Source organism: Dipodomys ordii, unplaced genomic scaffold (assembly GCF_000151885.1).
Source record: "Dipodomys ordii isolate 6190 unplaced genomic scaffold, Dord_2.0 Scaffold32, whole genome shotgun sequence".
Taxonomy (NCBI): Eukaryota; Metazoa; Chordata; class Mammalia; order Rodentia; family Heteromyidae; genus Dipodomys; species Dipodomys ordii.
In genome coordinates, this window is record NW_012267248.1 from 3,999,351 (window position 1) to 4,009,094 (window position 9,744).

The 9,744-nt window shown below is 37.9% G+C and overlaps 1 pseudogene; it reads right to left on the reverse strand.

Moving 5' to 3' along the window:
* Window positions 1-6,382: 6,382 nt before the first annotated feature.
* LOC105985946 lies at window positions 6,383-7,046 on the reverse strand (annotated as a pseudogene).
* Between the last annotated feature and the right edge of the window lie 2,698 nt (window positions 7,047-9,744).

Sequence of the window (9,744 nt, forward strand, 5' to 3'; positions counted from 1 at the left end):
AGTTTCCATTAAATGCTCAGATCTTAATCATTTACTTTTATGTGGGTTTTTCTGTTTGTTTGGTTTTAGGTTTGTTTTTAGGTTTGTGCGTGTTTCTGAGGTTTGAACTCAGGGCTCAGCTCTCTAGGCAGATACTCTATAACTTGAGCCATATCCTCAGTTGGTTTTGCTCTAGTTGTTGTTTTTTTCAGGTAGCTTTGTACAGTTTTGCTCAGGCTGTCCTGGGCCACAATCTTCCTGCTTGATTTTCCTGCAGAGCCGGGATAACAGACATGAACCACCACTCCCATCTTTTTTGTTGAGATGGGAGACTCACTGACTTCTTTTCCTCTGAGTTGATCTGGAATTGCAATCTATCTCATCTCCACTTACTGAGCCGAGGAAATAGCAGACATGACCCACTGCACTGGGTCAATGTGGACTTTCTCCTCTTTTTTAAATTAGCGTATATTAATTGTTAAAAGCAGCTTTACTCTGATATATCTATACATGTATACAATGCGCTTAATCAAATGCACACCCCCTCTATTCCTCTTCATTATCCCCTTCCCCATTTTAAACAGCTTTCATGTTTAACATGGAAGGTTTCATCATTTGATTTCATATATGCATATGAAGTACTTTAATGATATTCACACCCACTTCCCCCTTTCCTTTTACCTTCCTCGCTCTCTTGTCCTCTTACCACCACCAAGCAGTCCCCCCATTTTACATATGTGTCATTCGTGGGGCTTTATAGGTCTAGACTTCACGTATGAAAGAAAACTTACAATACTTCTCTTTCTCCATCTGGCTTATTATATTTAACAATGCAATTCCCAGTTCTATCCACTTTCTTGCAGACAATATCCTCTCATTCTTCTCATGTCTAAATAATGTTCCATTGTGTGTGTGTGTGTGTGTGTGTGTGTGTGTGTATGTATGTGTGTGTGGTGTGTGCATCCATGCACAAGTATGATGTCTTCTTTATCCACTCATCAGTTAATGGATATCTAGGCTGATTCCATAGTTTGGCTATAGTCAGGAGTGCTTCGAATAAACATGGGTGTGCAAGGTGCTTCTCTTACATGCTGATTTACATTCCTTTGGATATATGCCCAGGAGTATGATAGCCAGATTGTATGACAGCTCTATTTTAGTTTCTTTTAAAGAAATTCTATAGTTACTGAACTAATTTATATTCCCTGTTGGTACAGTGTGTGAGGGTTCCTTTTCCCCCACATCCCCTTCAACATTTGTTCTTGTTTATTTCCTTGATGACTGCCATTCTGACAGGAGTGAGCTAGAATCTCAAGTGTTATTTTGATCATCATTCTTTTGTGGCCAAGAATGATAAACATCTGTTCATGTATTGATTGGCCACTTGTGCTTCTTTTGAGAAGTAACTGTTCAATTCATGCTCCCACTTATTAATTGGATTGTTTGTTCTTTTGGAGCTCTTTATATATTCTGGATATTAATCCTTTATCTGATGAATAGCCAGCAAAAATTTTTGTCTCATTCTGAATGGTGTCTCTTGATTCTAGAAATTATTTCCTTTGCTCTACAGATGCTTTTTAATTTGCTACAATCCTGTTGTCAATTTTGATCTTATTCCCTGAGCTATTAAAGTCCCATTCAGAAAATACTTACTGTATGCCTGTATCTTCAAGTGGTTTCCTTCAGTAGATTCAAAGTTTCAGGCCTTACATTTAAATCTTCAATCTATTTTCAAGTAATTTTTAGACACAGTGAGAGATAGCAGTCTAACTTCAGTTTTCTATGTATAGATATCCAGTTTTTCCAACACAATTTGTTGAGGTGGCTGTGTTTTCTTCAACATAGATTTTCAGTGTTGTTTTGAAATGTAGATGGCTATAGCAGTATGCGTTTACTTTTTGGGTCTTCTGTTCTCTTCTGTTGGTCTCCATGTCTATTTCTGTGCAAATGCCAAGCTGTTTTTGTTACTATAGTTCTACAGTATAATTAGAAGCTAGTTTTTGTGATAGCTCCAGAATGACTTTTTGTGTCCAAGATTGCTTTTGCAATTTGGAGGCTTTTGTGGTCCCATATGAATTTTTATTTGTTTTCTCTGGTGAAGAATGATCGGTATTTTGATGGGTATTACATTTATTGACTAAGACAGTATTTCCATTTTCATGATATTAATTCTGTCAACTCAGGAAAATAGTTTTTTTTTTCCATTTCCTAATGTCTTCTTCAATTTCTTTCTTCAGAATTCTATAGAGGTCTTTCACTTCCCTGGTTAAGTTTATTCCTAAGTACTTTAATTTTCTTCATGCTATTGTAAAAGGGATTTTCTGATTTATTCAGTATATTCATTGTTGATATATATAGATTTTCTGTATGTTGATTCTGCATGTCATCCTTGCGCAGGGGCCATGCTAATCTTCTCTGTATCATTCCAATTTTAGTATATGTGCTGCTGAAGCGAACACAGATTTTCTGTATGTTGATTCTGTGTACTGCTACTTTACCCAAAATGTTTATCATATATGCAGTTTCTTGGTGGAATCTTTAGGGGTTTTTGAGTATAAAGTATTAACATCTGCAAATAGGGATAATTTGACTTCTTTTTTTATTTGTATCTTTTTTCTTTCTCATGCCTTATTACTCAGGCTAGTCTTATTTATTAATAAGTGTTCCATTACCTTGGAGTTGACAGCTGTGTCTCATTTCAGCTTTAGAAAACATACTTCCATATTTTCCCTATTTAGTATAATATTAATTATAAATTTATCACATTCTCTCTGATGTGTTTTGACATCATGTGTTTTGAATATATATATGTATATAATCAGTATAGTCATCACCCAAACAAAGGCACAGAGAATTTTCATCTTACCAGAATTTTCCTCATAAATTTTCTAGTCTTTCCTCATGCCCCAGCCATAACTGAGTTTATATACTTTGTAGTGCATTAGGCTTACTTCTTCTGAATTGGAACAATGCAGACTTACGTCTTGCTCTTTCACTCAATTTGTCTTTAAGAATCATCCAGATAGTTTCCTGTACATATATATGCCTGAATTATATGTATTTACTTCTTTGTATGAATGAACATACTTTAACCAACCATCAGTTGATTTTCCCAGAGACTGAATGTCATCGAGTATATTTTCATTTGTTTAGTAAACATTTGTATGTTTGACCTTACTAAATGTCTGGATCTTTTGCCCATTTAAAAATGGTGTTATTTGAGCTGGGAGCATTTGGTAGGCAGATCTGCCTTTACTTTGGAGATTTGTTGTAGTTATTTTGTATTGATGTAACAAAATACCTTTGGCTGGTAAAGAAAAGAGGTTCTTTTTGAGTTGGGGATTTGGAAGCCTGTTTGGAAGCCTGGTGCCCAGCATCTCTTAACTTCTTATGACAGCCTCACAATGCACCACAACATGCAAGAAGTGCAAGGAAACCAGGGTGTACAAGGAGGAGGGACACATTTGAGAGAGGAGGTGCTAGTGTCTCTTTGCAACACCCAGTCTCAAGACAATCTACCTTGCCTTTCAGGAATTGTGTAAGTCCTTTGTGAGAGCTGAGCCCATGTCCTCATTACCTGTTGAAGGTCCATACTGCTCAACACCTCACCATATGCTCTTGGAAGAACAAACCACAGCAAGGTCTCGTTTAAGAAGTCTATTCTTAGGCTGGGAAGGTAGTTCAGTGGTAGAGCGCTTGCCTTGCATGCTTGAGACCCTGGGTTCAATTCCTCAGCACCACATAAGCAGAAAAAAAAGCCGGAAGTGGCGCTGTGGTTCAAGTGGTAGAGCGCTAGCCTTGAGCTGAAGAGCTGAGGGACAGCGCCCAGGCCCAGAGTTCAGGCCCCACGACTGGACACCCCCCTCAAAAAAAAGAAATCTATTCTTGCTCTAAATGATAAAAAAAATCATCCTTTTCTATTTTCTTTCACTAGCTGGGGGATTTGTATTTTTGTTTCAATCTTTTCTTTTCTTCCCTTCTTTCCTTTTTTCCTTTCCTCCCTCCTTCCCCACTTCACTTTTCCCTCTCTCCTTCCCTCTTTCCCTCCCTCCCTCCCTCCCTCCATCCCTCCTTCCTTCCTTCCTTCCTTCCTTCCTTTCTTTCTTTCTCTCTCTTTCATTCTTTCTTCCTTTTTTCCTTTTTTCCTTTCTTACTTTCTTTTTTTTCCTTCTGTGCTCTGGCAGTGGGGCTTGAAGCCAAAGCCTTGTGCTCTCACTTCATATTTTTTGCTTAAGGCTAGTACTCTACCACTTGAACCATATCCCTACTCCCAGCTTTTTTTTTTTTTTGAGAAAAGAATCTCACAGACTTTTCTGCCCTGATTGGCTTCAAACCTTGATCTTCAGATATCAGCTTACTGATCATATTTCAATCTTTAGCATTTTCAATCTTTAAACCATCATTTGTGTGTATGATACAAAGTAGAACGTTTCCACTTTTCTAGAAGACTTTTATGCATTCACTTCTTGAACCTTTCTCTGCTTTCACCTTCCCACACTATAATTCTGACTTCACAGAGAGCCAAGAGGCCATAAAATGAAGGCATCTACAAACTGCTGCTGTCCTGTTATTTACACAGCTAGCCCAGTTGGGCCTTTATCTCCAACTCTCTGCTGCTGACAGCCACGAATTGTCCATGATCCCATCAAAGGCAACCCCTCCATTGGAAGCTTCGGCCCCATCTTTCTTGGCCACTCAGCTCCATCTCTCCTCCACTGCTAGCTTTTCCTTCTCTGAAGAGGCTAGTCACACTAGTACATATTGCTAGTCCTTTAAAATCCACAGCAACCTCTCTTGACTCTCTTTCTCCTTCCTGGTACCTCTTCTCACCATCTTCCTTAGCAGATCTCCAAATCATTGTCTATACTTCTTTGACCTTCCCTACTCTGATTATGGTTTTGCCTCAACTGCATTCAGAGAACGGGCTGAGAGAATTTACTAATGGAAACTGTTCTTTCTAAGTCACCCCAGGGATAGGAAGTTTCCCAGTCCCGTATCCTAGGTCCATCTTCTATCCTTATTTTACTTCACCTATTATTTTAAATGATTAATCTCTCCACCAGACACTTTGATTTGATGTTTTTCTCTTATTTCCTCCAGTCTCTCCCTTGCCCTGTTAGAGGCTCCATCTTCATCTCACTTTTCTTTCTGTGTTCACTGTTCCTAGGAGCTCAGCCTGTCTAATGGCTCAAATGTCAGTACTCTTTGGTTGATTCCTCATGTGTACCTCCAGCCTGATCCTTTCTCCTCAAATGCCATTCCGGTACTCATTTCATTGCATCAACATCTGCATAATTTTTATTGTTGGTGCTGTTGTAAAACATGTCTGACTTTCTAATACATTCTCTAAAAGATTACATGTGGTTGAAGTTTATGTGGAAATTGACCTTGTATTCAACTCTTGCTGAGCTTTCTAAATAGATGGATTACGTTATTTATTGTTTGGTCGCTTTTCTACAAAGATCACCTGGAAACAGTAATAATTTTCCTTTTCAATCCTTATATTCATTTTGGGTTTTACCTATTGTAATTTTTCTTTGTAGCCACATTAAAAAGTAAAACATATAAATGGAAACTCCAAGTGAAATTAATTCAAATAATACTTAACTCCATATGCCCAAACAATAGAATTTTCAAAGTTTTTTTTTGCAAGAAAACAGATTTACTTATGAAATACCACAAAGACAGTCTAAAGCAGCATTTGAAAGTAAGTTCATGCTGCTTAACATTGTCCAGGAATAGGAACAGGGGAAAGTCTAAAAGTGATCCTAGGCCAGGTGTTGGTGGCTCATGCTGATAATCCTAGCTATTCAGGAAACTCAGATCTGTGGATTGCTGTTCAAAGTCAGCCTGGGCTGGAAAGTCCACAAGACTTTTACCTCCAATAAACTACCAAAAAGCTAGAAATAGAGGTACGGCCCAAGTGCTAAAGGATCAGACTTAAGCAAATGAGCTAGAGCACAGCTTTCAGTACTAACAAATTTTTTAAAAAGTGATTCTATCACACAAAAGCCAATTTTTTATATTAACTGGATTTTGAGTGGTCAAAATAATGTGACCCCATCTGCAATCAGCACTTCCATAGATAAAATTGTATGTATACATGTACAAAGTATAATACAAATATTTTGCCTACCCTTTAATACCTTGAGCTGAAGAGCTGAGGGACAGCATCTAGACCGAGTTCAGACCCCATGACCAATTAAAAAACAACAACAACAACAAGCTGGGCACTGGTGGCTTCATCTATAGTCCTCAGGAGGCTGAGATTTGAGAATTAAAATTCAAAGCCAGCCCAGACAAGAAAGTGTGAGATTCTTATCTCCAGTTAAAACCAGAAAACTAGAAGTGACGCTGTGGCTGAAAGTGGTAGAGTGCTAGCCTTCAGCAAAAGAACCCAGAAACAGAGCCCAGGTCCTGAGTTCAAAGCCCACGACCAGTGGTAGGGATTAAAAATAGATGGAAAATAGTATTACAGAACTTCCTTACCTGAAATTACAAAACTGTGCATATGGGTTTGTGTTTACATTTATATTTTTCCCCATTCAATACTTTTGGCTGAAATACATTAATATATTATTTTGCCTTTTTTATCCTCCCCTCTTATTATGAAACCTTCCTGTCACTCAAGCCAAACTTCCACTCCTTTACTAATACCCCACTTCCAGTTGTCATTTTGCTGTGGAATTTTATCTTCTTCATTGGAGTTCTCTTTTAAAATTTCAGTTCATCATAAATCTGGCATGTGAGGTTTTAATTGCTCTGTCACAGTTTTCTCTTCTTCAGTCAATGGTGACAACTCCAGGTCTGTATGCTTTTGTAGGTCTTGTATCAAATGCGGCTCTTAGTCTCTTTCTGCTCAACAACAACTGGCTTAAAACGCGCATACAAGGTTTGTATCGAGACTTTAAGACTGTCAGTTCCTTTAAAAGTGTAACTGGATTTTTCTTGCCTGCTGAATCAGGGAGATTAGCCTTGATTTCATATTCCAGCCTGTACTGAATGTAATCCAGGTCAGAATCAGCTTTCTGGAACATGAGTTCCAGCTTATCGACCCCTGCCTCCATGTTGAATAGTTCTCAAAGTTATTTATTTGTCCTTTCTTCCTAGATCTTATTGTTTCCTTGTGGATTTGGGGTTTTTTTTTTCTTTGTAGGCACTGCTTTGCAGAATGTTTTCATTGAATGTTAATTACAAGGACTGAAGATCTGGCTGAAGAGCACCTGCCTGGCATACATGAGGCCCCTTTTTTGATCCCCAACACCACAAAATTAGTTACAAAACCTTGTATGATTGGGAATATCTGTACTTTATTATTGCATTTAGAAATTTTTTAGTTGTATATGACATATTAAATTAATCTAATTCTTTGTCTTCATATTTAAACTATCTGCCTCCTTCTCAAATCTTTCTGATTATATATAAGAACCTATATTTTCTTGATCATTTCCTTATCCAATCTTTACATTTATTTATTTATTTAGTAATGGAGTTATTTTTAACTCAGAGCCTCACAGTTGCTAGTCAGGCAATCTCCCAGCTGAAACAGACCCCCTGCCGTTTTTATTTTACTTATTTTCAGGTAAGGTCTCAGGCCTCTGGCCCAGGCTAACCTATGACCACAATTCTTCAAACTACTCCTCCCAAGTAGTTGAGACTACAGGAGTATGCTATCACTCCTGATTCTGTTTTCAAATAGATAACTCTTAGTGATGAGACACATTGCTGCAGGTAATCCCAGGATCCAAAAGCTTTGCAGACCAAATACATTTACTTCACTCTCTCTGACTATTATTCAGGAACACTCCCTTCCTTGTAATTTTTATCTGTCCACTTTGCAAATTGTGAGGGCTGCTTTGGTTGAATTTAATCCATGAGAGATCTAAAGGCTTAAATATAGTATGGTTCCTACCAAACAACTGTTTGATACTGTTGGAATCCCTAGGTTGCTACAACTTGGAGTAATTTGAATTTAATTACAGATTAATATTTCTCTGATGAGTTAGGGAGCACAAATTCAACATTAGACCCAAGTATTAAAAAAGAAAAGAAAATCCAGTAGTTGAAAATTCTTGAGGGATTCTTGCTGTATTTTCTTTCCTCTGGCACTATGCTGGAGACAGGCATATTTTCTAAATCACTCTTGAGAAGATGGATTCTTTTTAAGTTAACTATTTACTGAGAAAGTGGCCATTTTGAGGAAGAGGGATATGATCAGTGACTGCACCCTTTCAGGGCTCTACACCTGCTTCCCCAGTCCTGGCTTACAAACTACTAACATTCCAAGGTCCAGGATTTTAGGCTTAATTTCAACTTCTCTAGAGCATTCATTCATTCACTCATCATTTATTCAGTATAGGTGCAGTCAACTCTTACTCTCTTTTAAGCTTTGTTCTGCACTCGACCAGACAAACCACTAAGAAACTCCTGCCTCATTGAGGTTATATTCTAGGGGTTACACACAGCCTTTGTTTGTTTTCATGTTGTATTCACTTGTTTCATCTCTCCATCTGTTGAGGGAAGGGAAGCTAGCCTAGACTTTATTTTGGTTGGGGTTGTTTTGTTTTGTTTGTTTGTTTTGTTTGGTGCCAGTACTAAGGCTTGAACTCAGGGCCTTGGCGCTCAAACTTGGCCTTTTTGCTCAAGTCTTGCAGACTGCTGCTTGAGCATATCTCCACTTTTGGCTTTGGCTGGTTAATTGGAATGAAGAGTCTCCTAGACTTTCTGCTTAGGCCGGCTTCAAATGGAAATCCTCAGCTCTCACCTTCTGGAGGATATAGAATTATGAGCATGAGCCACCAGTGCCTGGTGGCTAGACTTCATTGCTTATGAATTTAGTATTATACTTAAAAGCACTGCAAAATTTATCCATCTCTAGATGTTTTCCATGAGATTTTTTTATTTGTTTGGGTTTTTTTGTTATTTTTGTTTGCAAAATCCCTATAGTATTACAGAAAGTAGACAAATATTTCATATGTGAAAATCAGTAAATTCATTTGGTCCCTCTTAAACACCATTCGACTTTGGAATAACATTCCCTAGCTATTTAAAAGTATAAATAAGCTTATATAATTTTTTTCTCTATATGGTTAATTAATTCTCATTCATCTAGTATAATTTATTCAGTTCATTATGTTCCTTTATGGTATTTACACTCTCTAAATATATCATTATTTTTCTTCTAAACTCATATTTTCTTGGCTCTATCAAAGCTGGTAATTGCTCTGCTACCATAAATAATTGGAAAACTAGAAAACAAAATATGTTAAACAACTGTTTTTAGACATTGGACAATAGGCAACACAAGACCAGAAAAAGCAAACACAATAAAACTAACCCAAAATAAAACTAATTGGTCCAGCTTTCTGCCTGAGGGCAGTTTCTAGGCTACAAGTGCAAGGAGGGGAAGAATCCAAAGCCAAGCAGACTCACTGAAGGGAGACAGAAAGTTCAGAGATTGGTGAGGCCACAAATCAGCAGGACAGATGAGTGTGAAAGAACTATCTGCTTGGAGGGAGCTCCAGAAATTAGGGGTCCCCTGGAGTCTCTTGACTTCATAGTAATTTGAGAAGGTGAGAAAGAAACTGCAGTACTAAGATGAGGGATCTTTAAAATGCAGTAGGATGAGCTGGGTCCTGGTGGCTCAAGGGTAATCCTAGCTATTCCAGAGACTGAGATCTGAGGAATACAGTTCAAGGTCATCCAGAGGAAGGAAAGTCCATGAGAGTCTTATCTCTAATTAACCATCAAAAAGCTGCAAGTGGA